The sequence below is a fragment of the Oryctolagus cuniculus genome, chromosome 13, assembly GCF_964237555.1.
Source record: "Oryctolagus cuniculus chromosome 13, mOryCun1.1, whole genome shotgun sequence".
Classification (NCBI taxonomy): Eukaryota; Metazoa; Chordata; class Mammalia; order Lagomorpha; family Leporidae; genus Oryctolagus; species Oryctolagus cuniculus.
The window spans coordinates 85,007,510-85,013,321 of NC_091444.1; the positions used below are offsets into that span (position 1 = coordinate 85,007,510).

At 38.9% G+C, this 5,812-nt stretch overlaps 1 pseudogene; it reads left to right on the forward strand.

Annotated features, from left to right (window-relative positions):
• The first annotated feature begins 5,525 nt into the window (after positions 1–5,525).
• Positions 5,526–5,593, forward strand: LOC138845099 (U6 spliceosomal RNA; annotated as a pseudogene).
• The last annotated feature ends 219 nt before the right edge of the window (positions 5,594–5,812 follow it).

Below are 5,812 nucleotides of genomic sequence, written 5' to 3' on the forward strand. Positions count from 1 at the left end.
CTGAAAAGAGAGAACATTTATAAGTATATTGGGACTGTGGAAACTGTCATTTACCAATCACATGTTAGACTGAATCATAGACCAAATATAGGGAAGAAATCCTATGCATGTAAACTTTGTGGGAAGTCATTCAGTATTAAATTCTGCCATACCCTCCATCACAGCACTCATATTGTGGAAAACCCTCATGTGTGTAATTATTGTGTGGAAACCACTCACCAGAAGTCAGATCTCATTAGACATCAGAGAATTCACACAGGGTTGAAATCTTACAAATGTAATGACTGTGGGAAGTTCTTTGGCCAGAAGAAACACCTCATAAATCATCAGAGAATTCACACAGGTGAGAAACCTTATGAATGCAATGACTGTGGAAAATCCTTTGGCCAGAAGGCAAACCTCCTAAATCATCAGAGAATTCACAGAGGGGAGAAACCTTATGAATGCAATCATTGTGGAAAAGCCTTTGCTGAGAAATCAAAGCTCACAAAGCATCAGACAATTTGTACTGGGGGAAACCTTATGAGTGCAATGACTGTGGAAAAACCTTTGCTGAGAAGTCAAACCTCAGAAAGTATCAGAGCCTTCACACCATGGAGAAAGCTTATAAATGAAATGACTGTGGAAAAGCCTTTGGTCCCATCCTTGCATACCAAGGATAAATCCCACTTGGTCTGGGTGGATGATCTTTCTGATGCATTGTTGGATTCAATTGGCCAGAATTCTGTTGCAGATCTTTGCATGTATGTTCATCAGGGAAGTTGGTCTATAATTACTTTCTTTGTTGCACTTTTTTCAGGTTTAGGAATGAAGGTGATGTTGGCTTCATAGAAAGAATTTGGGAGAATCGCCTCTCTCTCAATTGTTTTGAATAACTTGAGAAGAATTGCAGTTAGTGCTTTAAATGTCTGTTAGAATTCAGCAGTGAAGCCTTCCAGTTTTGGGGTTTTCTTGCTAGTGATGGTCTTTATTACTGGTATCATTTCCATCTGGTTATGTGTGTGTTTACGTTTTCTATATCTTTGTTGCTCAATTTAGGTAGGTTTTATGGATGGAAGGATGGTGGAAAGCCTCTTTGCTGTACTTCATAACTCATAAGATATCAGAGTATCCACACAGGGAATTTTCTACTTGACCTTTTTGTGCAAGTTATATCTCATGAAATATTAGAGAATTCACCAAGGGGAGAAATGCATGAATGTAATACATGTGAATAGCCTTTGTGGTGCAAATCAGACCTCATCAAACATAAAAGAATTCTCATGGGGAGCAATTTTATGAATGTAATGACTCAGAGCCTTTTACCATAATTCAGCCCTCATTGTACATCATCAAATTCATATAGGGAAAAACTCCTTTGAAAGTAAAATCCCTTTAATTAGAAGCCATACCTCATACGACAACAGGGAATTCACGTGGGAGAGAAACCTTATGGGTGTAATGAGTGTTGGAAAGCTCTGCCCAAATCTCTCCTTATATCAGAATGCACAACATATATATCTAATGAATGAAATAAATGTGAGAAAGTCATTTCACATAGGTAATGCCTCATAATCCATCATGGAATTTGAACAAGGGAGAGACCTTAACAATATAATGAATGTGGAAGAGCTTTTCTCCAAAATTCATGTAAGTATTGTGACAAAACCTTTTGCTGGAAATCACATCCTATCCAACAGAGACTCATGTAAAGGAGAAAGCTTATAAATATTATTAGAGTCAGAAGTCAATGGTACATCAGAGAATTGACACAGGTGGTTTCTTAGGCATATACTGATTGTGCAAAAACATTTTCTTTATTTCAGGCTTGTATAGATACAGAATTCACAAAAGGTGGTACTCTTTGCATGCTGTAAATACGATAAAACCTTTAGCCAGAAATTAGACGTCAACAGACTTCAGAGAATTCATAAGGAACAAAAGTCTATGCAATGAATTTGGAAAATGTATTTCTGCTATAAATCAGTCTTCAATTCCCATGAATAGACTCACAAATGAGAAAACATGCATGCACAGAAAAGTTTTGTACCATAAATTATCTCTAGATGGTAAACTAATATATCACACAAAAGAAAAATCATGAGTGTAATGGAATTGGGAAACCCTTTGCTATAAGGCAGATTTCCAGAAAGCTTAGCAAGATTACAGAAAAGTCTCTGAAAATGTAACATGTCTGAAAGATTTGTTGGCATCACAAACTGGAGGATAGCTCAAGTGCATGTGTTTTTGTGCCTGGCATCCAAATTGATATCTCTTTTTCTTTGATGAATTCCATGTTTATTTACTTAGCAGATTTAGAGACAAAGGATTCCTGTCCATTGATTTACTACTATATGCCCACAATTGCCATGGTAAGGTCTATGGCAAAAACTGAGTGCTGGGGGCTGTGAATCTGATTCATCACTGATAACATTGAAGACATTGGTTCCTGGTTCTTATGCTGCTATGCATGGAAATGTTTCTCTAATTTCATTTTCAAATAGTTCATTGTTAATATAAAGAAATGCTTCTAATTTTTAAAATTTCATTGAAATAATTTGTGCTTAATGTGTCCTAGTCATGCATTATTACAGGGTGTAGTGCAATATTTGCACACATTTATGCAGTAAAAAGTGATCAAGCTAAGCAACTACAGTTTTATTAAGTTTTTAAAGAGTTATTTATTTGAAAGACAGAGTTACAGAGAGAAGTAGCAGCAGAGAGAGAGAGAGGTCTTCCTCTGCTGGTTCACTCCCCAGATGGCCACAATGGCCGGAGCTCTGCCAATCTGATTCCAGGAACCAGGAGCTTCTTCCAGATCTCCCACTTGGGTGCAGGGACCCAAGGACTTGGGCCATCTTCTACTGCTTTCCCAGGCCATAGCAGAGAGTTGGATCAGAAGAGGAGCAGCCAGGACTAGAACTGGTACCCACATGGGATGCTGGTGCTTCAGGCCAGGGTGTTAGCCCACTGTGCCACAATGCTGGCCCCCAAGCAACTACAGTTTCTAATTCTTCTCCATGATTTGAGACTACCAGCTCCTCTCCTTCAGTTCTTTACACAGAACCTAATATGGTTGAATGTAGTCATCTCATTATATTATGGAACACCAGAAGTTCTTTCTGCCTCTTTGATTTTTGATACCTATTATCCAATCCCCCTCTATCCCTAGCTGCTTCCCTTCTCAGCCTCTAGTAATCACAGTTCTGTGTTCAGATCCATTATTTTCTTTCACTTCCACATGTTACAAGGACCAGGTGACATTTGTGTTCCTGCTTCTGGCTTATTTCAATTAATTTAATAGTTGCCCTGTCCATTGTTTTTCACTGATGGACAGCTAGATTGGTTTCAAATCCTGGCTGCAGTGAACTGTGTTATAGTGGCTGTGTTATGGGAAAATTGCTGTATCTTTGATATGCTCTCCTCCTTTCCTTCTAATAAAATTTCCTTATTCTATATAGCCAAGAGCAAGATAACTCTCACATGGTAGGTCAATTTTTATCTTAGTTTAATTTTTGTTATTTATTTGAAAGAGTTACAATAGAGGTAGAGACACAGAGAGGTCCTCCATTAGCTGGTTCACTCTACAGATGACTACAAAGGCCAGAGTTATGCCATTCTGAAACCTGGAGACAGGAGCTTCCTCTGGGTCTCCCACATGGGTGCATGGGCCCAAGGACTTGGGCCATCTTCTACTGCTATCTCAGGAGATAGCAGAGAGCTGTATTGGAAGAAGAGCAGCTGGAACTAGAACTGGCACCCAAATGGGATGCTGGCCCTTCAGGCCAGGGTTTTAACTCACTGCACAATAGTGCCGGCCCCAATTTTTATCCTTTTTAAGGAATGACCATACTGTTCTGCATAACATCTGTACTAACTTGTGTTTTCACCCACCGTATATGACGCTTTTCTTTTCCCATGTGCTCTCTAGCATTTGTTATTTTTTATCAGTTTGGCATAAAAATGATATAGTATTGTTCATGTTTTTGTGTATTTTGAAATCAGTTAATTTGTTTATTAAATCTTTATTATTTGAAAGGTGGATTTAGAGAGAGAGGGAAAGACATAGATAGCTTTCATCTGCTGGCTCACACCCCAGAGAGTTTCAACAGTTGAGCCTGGGGCATGCTGGAGTCAGGAGCTTCATCCAAGTCTCCCACATCAGTGGCAAGGACCCAAGTCCTTCGTCCATCTTCTGCTGGTTTCCCAGGTGTTTAGCAGTGAGCTAAATTGGAAGTGGAGATTCCTAAACTCAAAGTGGAACTCAGATGTTATGCTGGCCTCACAGATTGCAGCTTTCCCCACTTGGCCACAATGCCAGCCCCTCTATCAATTTAATTCCTCAAAAATAGCTCAGTAATGTTGGCATCTATCTCATTTTGTTTTTCTCTGTTATTATTCAACTTATTGATGTCTTATTTTTGTTCACATTATTCCTCTCAATTGCTCTACCTGAGGTGAGTAGGGCTGCTGTGTTGCTTAAATGAAGTGTATGCTTTAGATTACTCATTTAATGAGTGCATGTCATTCACATAGCACTTCACTGAAGTTCTACTATGTCCCAAATCCTCTTCTAGGCACAGAATTTAGACCATTTTTCTCTTAGGCCCAGATCTTGCCTTTAACATACTACTTGGAATTTAGTAGCTCATGAAATCTGCAGACTGCATAAATGAATGAATATCTTAAGGGCTGTGCTTTTGTGGAGGAACTTCATAGGAGACTGAAGGAATAAAATAAATCAAAAGTATCCACAGTATATAGAATGTATACTATTTTACAAGTCACAGAGAAGAGGAAGAAGAAGGAAAGTAGTAAGACTAGAAAGTTTGTAGCAAGACTAACAGGCGCTGGTCAAGAACTTAATAAGCACATTAGGAAAGCAGTAAGGTTTCTTTTTTTTTTTGAGGAAAAGTTTTTATTTCTAGTGATGAAATTGGCTACAGAACATTATGAAAGTTTAAAATTACAAAGAGAAATTGTCTATAATTAATAGATTCAAAATTTGACAATCAGTGAATATCATTATTAGTCATTACCAACAACAGTTATTGATTTGAAAGGCAGAGTGACAGGAAGAGGGAACCACTGTTTCACTCCCCAGACACTTGCAATAGCCAAAGCTTGACCAAGCCAAAACCAGGAACTGGGAATTCATTCTGGATGTCCCATTTGGGTGCAGGGGCCCAAGCACTTCTGCCATCCTCCGTCTCCTCCCAGGGTGCACACTAGCAGAAACTTGCCTCAAAGCAGAGAAGCTACCACTCAAGCCAGGCATTTGTATATGGGATGTGGGTGTGTGGTGGTGATAGCAAGCCCTCATAGATTAAAAAAAAAAGAAGACAAAGTTATTTCTATGCCAAGGAAATTACTCTGTAGTCTTTCTCTTATAAACTACGTATTGCTGAACCTAGATAATTTTTCCTTTATTTAACAATGACATGAAAATGTCAGTTGAGTTGGCTTTCCTGAAGACCTTGTTTCTTGAATATTAGTGGCTAGCTGAGATAAATTCTTTTCATCTCTTTCTCGCTTCGGCAGCACATGTGCTCGCTTCGGCAGCACATATACTAAAATTGGAACGATACAGAGAAGATTAGCATGCCCCTGCGCAGTAAGGTTTCTTTACCTCCCTGTAGACTCTGCTCTCCAGAGGTGAACAGGGTCCTCTAAACCCACTTGCTGCACACACAAACACCTGAGTGTTGTATTCTCCCACAGGTGTTGGAGACTGATATGGTGTTCTGATTTATATTTACATAATGGCTAGTGACATCGGGCATATTCACATGTTTTGACCATTTACATTTCTTCTGAGAAATGTCTATTCAGA